This window comes from Camelus bactrianus, chromosome 6, assembly GCF_048773025.1.
Source record: "Camelus bactrianus isolate YW-2024 breed Bactrian camel chromosome 6, ASM4877302v1, whole genome shotgun sequence".
NCBI lineage: Eukaryota > Metazoa > Chordata > Mammalia > Artiodactyla > Camelidae > Camelus > Camelus bactrianus.
This window is the reverse complement of record NC_133544.1, coordinates 24,273,821-24,283,006: the sequence shown is the minus strand read 5'-3', so window position 1 is coordinate 24,283,006 and position 9,186 is coordinate 24,273,821.

Below are 9,186 nucleotides of genomic sequence, written 5' to 3'. Positions count from 1 at the left end.
GAAGAGCTTTCTCTTAGCAGCCTTCTGAGGCTTCCGTGTCCCTGTCTTTCAGGTTCCAGGGGCTCAAAATGAAGGGTTTGCACAGGACAGAGTATAAAGACCTCAGTACCTGTGTGCAGGACAGAGTTTGGCCAACATCTCTGAGCGCAGTTAGGTTGTTTTTCTTTGCATGGCAGCTCCAGCACCTACTAGCTGTGTGACCCTGGATGAGTTTCTTAACCTTTCTGAATCTTAGTTTCTTCATTTGCAGAGTGAGTGAAGGGGATTATACTGCCCACATCATAGAATTACCCAAGGAAGGATTAAATCAGATACTGCCTGTGAAGGGCTTAGCCCAGGACCTGGTACACAGTAAACACGAAAACAATATATGGTATCAGAATGTCGGAGACGGGGCTCAGGCATCCGGTGTTTTTTAAAGAAGCTCTGTAGGTGATGCGATGCATAACTAAGGTTAAGAATTACATTCTGATCTGGCCTTTGTTCCCACCCTGTTGCACCATGGAAGCTCTAGAACATTAATTCTCTTCGCTCCCTCTCTCAAAGATTAGAGCAGAGGGCAGAAGAACCTGCCCTCTGGAAAGAGTACACAGATGTCAGAGGAAAGTGATTTCTTCCTCTCTCCTACAGACATTCACTGAACATGTGCCAGGTAAGGTGTGAGGGAAGGACAGACAGATGGCCAGGTGTGGCTCTGGTCCTTGGGGAGCTAACTGCTCACAAAGGAAATTGCCAGATGACACCCACTGCAGTGAAGGGACCCTAAACTCTTGGGCTCTGGTTCCATCTTTGCCCCATCTGAGTGTCTCTGGGCCTTATTTTTCACATCTGCAAAGTGAGGGGGGTGGACTGGGTGACTTCTGAGGTCCTTCCATCTCTGATGTTCTGTGAATCCATGCTTTTACTCTTAAAAAATGCTGTATTGTAAAACTCAACAATAAGAAAACAAACACTCAATTTAAAAAATAAGCAAAAGACTGAACACACACTTCACCAGAGAGGAGATGCAACAATTAAAGCAATAATGAGGTACCACTACACACCGATTAGAACGGCCAAAATCCAAAACACTGACAACACCAAATGCTGGTGAGGACATGGAGCAACACGAACTCTCATTCATTTGCTAATGGGAATCAAAATGGTACAGTCACTTTGGAAGACAGTTCAGAGATTTCTTACAAAGATAAACATAATCTTATCATACAATCCAGCAACGGTGCTCCTTGGTATTTACCCAACGGCATTGAAAACATGTCTGCATAAAAGCCTACAAGGGAATGTTTATAGCAGCTTTATTCATACTGGCTGAAATTAGGAAGCAGCCAAGATGTCCTCCAGTAGGTGAATGGATAAATTGTGGTATATGCAGACAACAGAATATTATCCATCATTCAAAAAAAGCAGGCTATCAAATCATGAAATGACATAAAAGACACTTAAATGTATTTAACTAAGTGAAAGAAGCCAATCTGAAAAGGCTATATACAGGGTGATTCCAACTCTATGACATTCTGGAAAGGGCAAAATTATGGATGCAGTAAATGGATCAGTGGTTTCTGGTGGTTATTGGGGAGGGAGGAATGAATAGGAGCACAGACACTTTTTAGGTCAGTGAAACTACTCTGTATGGTACTGTGACGGTGGGTGTATGTCATTATACATTTGTTCAAATCCATAGGATGTACAACATTGAGGGTGAACCCTGGAGGGATGGGTATAGCTCAGTGGTAGAGCACATGCTTAGCAGTCACGAGGTTCTGGGTTCAATCCCCAGTACGTCCATTTAAAAAAATAAGTAAAAATAAAAGCAGTTAATTAAATTTAAAAAAAAAGGGAACCCTAAGGTAAATGATGGACTTTGGGTAATAGTGATGTGTCAATGTAGGTTTATCAACTGTAATGTACCACTCTGGTGGGGATGTTGATAGTGGAGGAAGCCGTGCTTGGCAGTGGGTGGGCAGGAAGTATATGGGAGATCTCTATATCTTTTGCTTAATTTTGCTATGAACCTAAAAATGCTCTACAAAATAAAGCCTATTAAAAGACAAAAACAAATAAAATGCCATACTATGTATGGTTATTATGCATGCCATATTATCATGGGCCTTGGAGCCTGACTGCTTTGGAGCCTGAGTGTCTAAGTTTGAGTACTAGCTCTAACCCCTAATTAGCTGAGATCTACAGCAAATTGGCTAAACATTCTGTGCCTCCATGTCCTCATCTGTAAAATGGGCATAATAATAGTGGCTGCTCCATGGGGTTTTTTTGGTGAAGATTAAAAGAATTAATAAATCTAAAGCATTTAGCACAGTGCTTGACATAGAATAAGTACTCAATCAATGTTAGCTACTATTACTACCTTTTAAGAGCTGATTCTAATCGATTGGCTGTTGCTGCCATTTGGCCATGGCAATCCCTTGCGCTCAGGAGAAACAATCAGATGTCCGACAGAATGGAACTTCTTTTTACTGTACGTTGGGTTAGAAGGTCTTTTTCAGAGCCAGAGCTTTCAAGCCTGCACATGCTCTCAGGCCCAGAGAAGATGCCTCTTCGTGGGACTGTGCCAATGGATCAGGCAGGAAAAACAGCAGTAAACCTACATCTCATTTGATTGACCCAGCAGACCTCCCCTGTCTCCATTCTTCCCTTCACCAACCAAACATTGTTCTGTTTCTGACATCACTCTGGCGAAGAAAGCTCTGTGTTAGGTTAACAAAGATTGGTGTTCAAGCGTGAGGTGGTCTTATCATCTCTGACCACAGCAAACACCCTTGAGCACCATGACCTTTGAGAGATTAGTTGAAAACCACTGATGAACTTTGACGTTTTGTTGCATACTTAAAATACACTTAATATTTATCTGAACTTCTCCCAAATAGCTCTAATGGCATAATTGTGTTTGGAATTTATACATATGCATTTCAATATAAACAGTTTGCATTGCGATTTAGGATTTTTTTTTTTTAAAAGGACCTAAGAATCTTCAATGACACATATTGCTTTCAGGTAAAGAATGAGCCAGCTGTTAATATAATTAAGAACAGGTACTATCGTTGAACTTGGCCCAAAAGGGTCACTTGGCCACAGCCTGTAATGACCAAGAAGTAAGTGCCCCCAGCAGGCAACTCCAAACACTCCCTTCCACAGAAGACCTATCTGTGTCACCCACTTCCATTGATAATGATAACTGCAATGGAAGACATCCTTTCGCGTGGGAGGTTTAAGTCTGTCAAGCACTTGCATGAACAGTAAACTACCAATTTGACTCTCACAAGACCCTTGTTGGTTGAATCTGAGGTTCTCAGAAGCTGAGTCCTGCTCAAGGTTTTTCAGTAAGTCAGAGGCATAATTCGGACCCAGCTCTTTGGCTTCAAAGCCATGGTCAATCTTCTAAGCTTTAACAATTTTCTCCCTTTGCTGGTTGTGAACTGGTTGCTGGAACTTCTTGCCTAATAGCCCACCTCGGCCTTCCCTGTGGGCAGAGGATCAATTTATTTAGATCTGGTACCCATGTCTCCTCCCAGTGACTAAGCCAGTTATGATTACCCCAGCACCCTGGCCAGGGATTGGTCTAGAGGTGGGCATGTGATCCACTCTGGCCAGTGAGATGCAAGAGAAGGTCCAAAGAAGGGGTTTCCTTGACCTTAAAAATCGAGTGAGGGAGAAACTGCCTTCTTCTGCAGATGGGCAGAGCTCTGGCTTTCCACCAGACTCATTTTATTTTGATTTTTACTTTACTGCTCATGATCCTCTTTTAAAGAGCACCTGGATAACTTCCTTTGACTCTGGACCTGTGGGCCTTGGCTTATCTCTGGATGGCACCCAGGTTAGGTTTGCGCTTTGGTGGCAAGTAGCTGCAGCTCCACACTAGTTCAAGGCAGGAAGCCTCCCCCAGGGAGAGGATGCAGCTGTCCCTGCTGGATGAGCCTGAGTGGCTGGCCTAATAGTAGCATTTGTGGTCCCAGGTCCCCCGGTTGCTCTCAGAGGAGGCTGACAGCCAAGCTCCCAACCACACAAGTGCTTTACACTGATGCTTCAGGAACAGCAGGAGGAGGAGTGATGGGTGAAGATGCCCTCCTTAAGTGACACTGCTCCATGAGCCCATGATTACTGAGCACTGTGGCTTGGAAGAGCCCTTTCTTCTTTGAAAGGCCCAGTCCCAAATTGGAAACCTCCAAGAACCAGAAACTAAGTTTTTACACATGGATGTTAACCCTTTAGTTCCAGGTACCTTGGCCAGCTTCCCAATTGGTTTAGTAAATCTTAACTGAGTGGGTAACGGTAACAGCAGAGAATGATTACATAGCATTTGTTTTCAGAGTGCGTCTTCTATTGCTTTGCTTTATTCTTTTGTCAACCCAGTGGGGAAGGTAGGGAAGGGATTACCAACCAGTCACATGACACTGGAACATGCCTTTATGAGTTCCCACCCAACCATACCCAGGCCTTGGGTTAGGTGCATCACATGTGGCTCATTCTGTCCTCGTGGTGACCCTATGTGGTAGGAATTCCTGCCTTCACTTTACCTCAGAGTTTGATGAATCTCAGAGAAGAGAGCAAGTCCCGGGGCTGGGATTTGAATCTAGCCCCTGCTGCCCATGTCACAAGACATTTCTGGGTGTCAATTTCCTTAGATGGAAAACAAATGGACTCTCTAAAGGTCAATTTTAGTTCAAACTCCATAATTCTATGAATAGTATCCTCTGCTGTTGAAAAATGGAATTGTAGCATAGAAATGATCTTTGTCTAGGGCCATGTGGGAAACTAGGAAGAGGTGAGCCCTGCTCAAAACCACGTCTCCAGGCTCCCTTCTTATTGTTCAAGCAACGGACAGAGTTGCTTTCCTGTATTAGGAAGTTGAGATAAACTTGCCACACATCCAGCTGGCTCTGGTGACCCTTGTTTATTTAGCTTCCAGGCAGTTCTCATCCCTGCCAGTATCTTGTCTCTTTAAAAAAGCCTAGCCTCTCCTCCCAGGAAAGCAGCCTAAGACTCTGACCTGGGCTGAGTTCAGACCAAGGCTGGACACCTTGTCGGGGGAGATTCAAACCATAGCATGCAAGATCCCTTCCTGAGCCCTTACTTGTGCTAAGCTCTGTTCCAAGTGCTTTACGACAGTAACTCTTTGTATATTTATATATTTAAATCTTTATAATACCCCTATTGGTTGGGTATTATCACACACACCCACTATTTTAATGATGATGAAACTGAGCACAGCGAGGTTAAGTAACTTGTCCAAGGTCACACAGTTAGTGTGCAGCAGAGACAGGTACAGTCTGGTTCCAGAGTCCACATAATGGTAAAGAATCATTATGCTCTACTGCCTTGCATGATGTATTAACCTTAAAAGACCAGGTAACTAGGTGGAAACCTTGTGTATGGACATGGATGACAACTTGAGACCCCCGGACGGTGAACAGGTCTGGGAGAGTTAAGGCTGGGCAGTGGAGTCTGAGGAGACCATCCGGAGCACCTGACCTATGGGAGAAGGGAACAAGTTCCCAGGAGAGCTTTTTTCAGGACACCTGCCCCTGTGCCAGGGAGTGGGATAGGCCTGGGATATCCAAGCTGATTTGTGCAAGAGTCTCTGACAAGTAGAGAAAAGTTTGGTTCCAATGGTTTCTCTACCTGTCTCTTAGCACCCCTTAATTCTCCTTTGCACAGATGTAACTGTTTAATTAACTAGGTAATTATTCATTCACCATTGATCTGGACCAGCCTTGTTTGTGATTGTATCGCCACAGCCCTGCACATATAGATAATCAAATATTTGTTGAACAAATGAATGAATGAATGAATGCACATCCGGCCCTGTGGTCTAATGCACACTTTCAGTCAGAGCTCTTGGGGAAGGCTCTTGAAGGGGAGGGCACAGAAATAACAAGCTGGCATTTGAGGAAGTATTTGAAAGGAAAGGCAGGCTTTAAAAAGGAGGAAGGAGAGGATTAGGGAGGTGTATTTAAGAGATAGAGAAACACTGGCAGGAGGCGAGGGTAGGGAATGTGGGCATAAAATCTGAAAGGGAGCCTGTGAGCCTGGCCAGGGCTACCAAAGAAGCCATTGTCCCGGGGCCTCCCTCTGCAGGACCTGTGGCCTCCCTCAGAGCCTCGTCCTGAGGCCAGCCCCCAGGAGTCTCCCTGTGCTTCAGTGAGTTCTGATTGTGAACGTTTTATCCTCATTGCCCAAGGACAGCAGATCCCCCCAGGTTCTGAGTGTGGGAAATTTTTCTGGTTCCTGGGATGATCTTCTATGAGCTGGCCTAGGGACTCCCCCAGCCCAAGAACCCAGCTGGGAGAGTAGGGCTCTCTGGGAGGCACCCTTGGGCCAACTTAGGGCAGTGTGCTTAGGAAAGCAGGTGTCAAAACCCGGCCTGGATCGCCTGGAGCTGGAAGAGTTTTCCTAGAAGTGAAAATCCCCTCCCTCCCCCTGTACCAGGGCTCACACAACAGCCCAGTCATCGGGCCCCCTTGGCTCCTTCAACACCTCACGCCACCACACCACCAAAACTGTTGAGTGTAAGAGGAAACACCACCTCCCGCAGAAAACCTAGGGGACTTTTTTTTCCCCTTCAATAAACATTTGCTGAAATAACTTTTTATTGGTGGTTGTTTTAAAACATATAGCATAAAAAGAGTTCTGAGAATTATTCCCATCATAACTTTTGTTCAGCTAGATCTGTGTCATCCGTGTGGGCCTCAATTTCCTCACCTATAAATTATGGCCCCTTCCTCACTTTAATTAATATCCTACAAGTGTGTGTGGTACAAGGAATGACTGATCATTCCCTTCTGCTCAGCATCTGTTCAACACATCTTCTTTAAGCTACAAGAGCCCAGACTGCTTTTGACAGTATTGAGAATACAAAAGAAATTATTTTCTGGCCCCTGCCATCACTTATTTAAGTGCCCGTTAAATGCCAACCATAAAGTCAGTGTATAGCATGTGCTAGACAAGTTTTGAAAATGTACCTCTACCTCTAAAGTAACTACAAGCACATTGGAATGACCATGCATATATGAAATAAAGAGAACAACTTAAAATAGCATCTGATTAATTTTAGATGGGCAGAGAAGTGAAAGAGGGAGAAATTACTGTGGGTTTGACAGATCTAAGAAGACAACCTAGCAGTAGGGCTTGGGTTGGCTAAAACATAATGTTGATGGTGACAACATGATGAATGCAGCCACATTTACTGAATTCTTAGCATGTGGCAGGTATTGATTGGATGCTTTTTAAGTATCACATTTAGTGGGGAATTGGAGGTGAAGGAATAAATTAGGAATTCGGGATTTGCAGATACTAACTACTATATATAAAATAGATAAACAAAAAGGGCCTACTGTATAGCACAGGGAACTATAATCAATATCTTATAATAGCCTATAATGAAAAAGAATATGAAAAGGAATATACATATATGTATAAGTGAATCACTATGTACACCAGAAATTAATGCATTATAAACTGTACTTCAATTTTTAAAAATTTAACATGTAAATATTTGCTAAGTTGTTGAAAAAGAAAGTATCACATTTAATCCTCACATCAACCCTTTAATGTAGGTGCCATTATTGTCCCCATTTAGCAGATGGGGAAACCAAGGTCCAAACATTTTGTAGACGAAACTGACCAATCCATAGTAACACCTTCTAGGTGTGGGGGAACAGAGATTAAGAAGAAAAGAAAGAGAGGAGAAGCAACATTCTGTGGGTGCTAAGTGGAACTATCTTTGTAGCATAATGTCTAGATTTTCAGGTTAAATGCCCTTTTTAAAAAATGACTAGAGGTTTCTTGAATATATATCCCTAAGGCAATAATGTACTTTGCAGATCTGAACAAATACAGTGGACTCATCTCAGATCTTATTTCTTTGTTACTTTTGACCATACTGACAACTCATTTTGGCTTCCATGGCAGTGGGGAGGCCCACTCCTGTGTTAACGGAGAGGGGATTTGAGGAGCCTTGAGGTTCCATGCTTCTGTCTGTACCTTCCTTTCTTCTATCTCCTGGAGTACTTTTGTCTGTTAACTTCTTTGCCTCCTTTTCTATCCTCAGTTTGTTAATTATCAGCATCTCCCAAGACTGAGTCTTAGACCGATTTCTCTTTAGTCGTTCATTAACTCAAAATTTGTTAATCACCTATTATTTGAAATCCAATATTTCTAAAGATCATCTTTGACCTAAAGGAGTTTGGCGATTCTACTTACAATCCAGATGTCAACTTCAGGGAGCACTCATATATGGATGGCTTACACAGTGACATCCCCACATGGACTTTTCATCTCCCCTCAGGTGTTTTCAAGACATATTTTGAAACATAATATTCTGGGAGAAGAATGCATCAGATTTTCCCTAGATTACTCAAGTCCTCATTTCCCCATTTTGATGAATGTCATCCATCTTCCCGGGCCTCTGTTCTGTCATCTTTATGGGCAGCCGTGATCTCTTCTTTGTGCTTTGTCTCCTCAAATAGGGTGGCACATGATGTATGGCTCATAGCAAACATTCAAACAAGGTTGTCTGACTAAATTATTTAAATGACTATCTGAAACCTGAACTGTAAGAAGGCTGCTCAGTGCAGTTCTGTATTTAGTCTCAGATGGTTGAGTGGCATTTGATGGATGAAGCCAGAAAAGTAAGCAGATAAAATTCCACACTGTCAGTCCAGCAGTCCTTTACAAGCTTGACTTTGGGCCATTTCATTCATGAATTTTTCAGCCTTCTTTTGGAGGCAGGTGGTAGAAAACCCCTCAAACTACCTTAGCAAGAAGGAGAAAGGGGATGTATTGACTCCATCACTGTAAAGTCCAAAGATTGATTCAGCATGTTTTCATGGCATTTTGGTTGAGGGACTCAGATGATGATCTCATGGTTGTTTCTGTCTTTATATGTCTTGGCCCCTTTTCCCTCTGTGCATTGGTTCCATTCTCAGTCAGGCTTTTGTTACATAACAAGAAAAATGGCCACTGACAGTCACAAACTACATCCTTACACTGATGTTTTAAAGGAAAAGCATTCCTCTCTTCTTTAACATCCACATATCAAATCTCAGGAAAGACTCTGATTGGCTCTATCTGGGTCACATGCCCATCCCTGAACCAATCACTATAGCTTTGGAAATGGTCTGTTCTAAGTGGCCAAGTCAGGTCACACACCCACACTTGGGTGCAGATGATGAG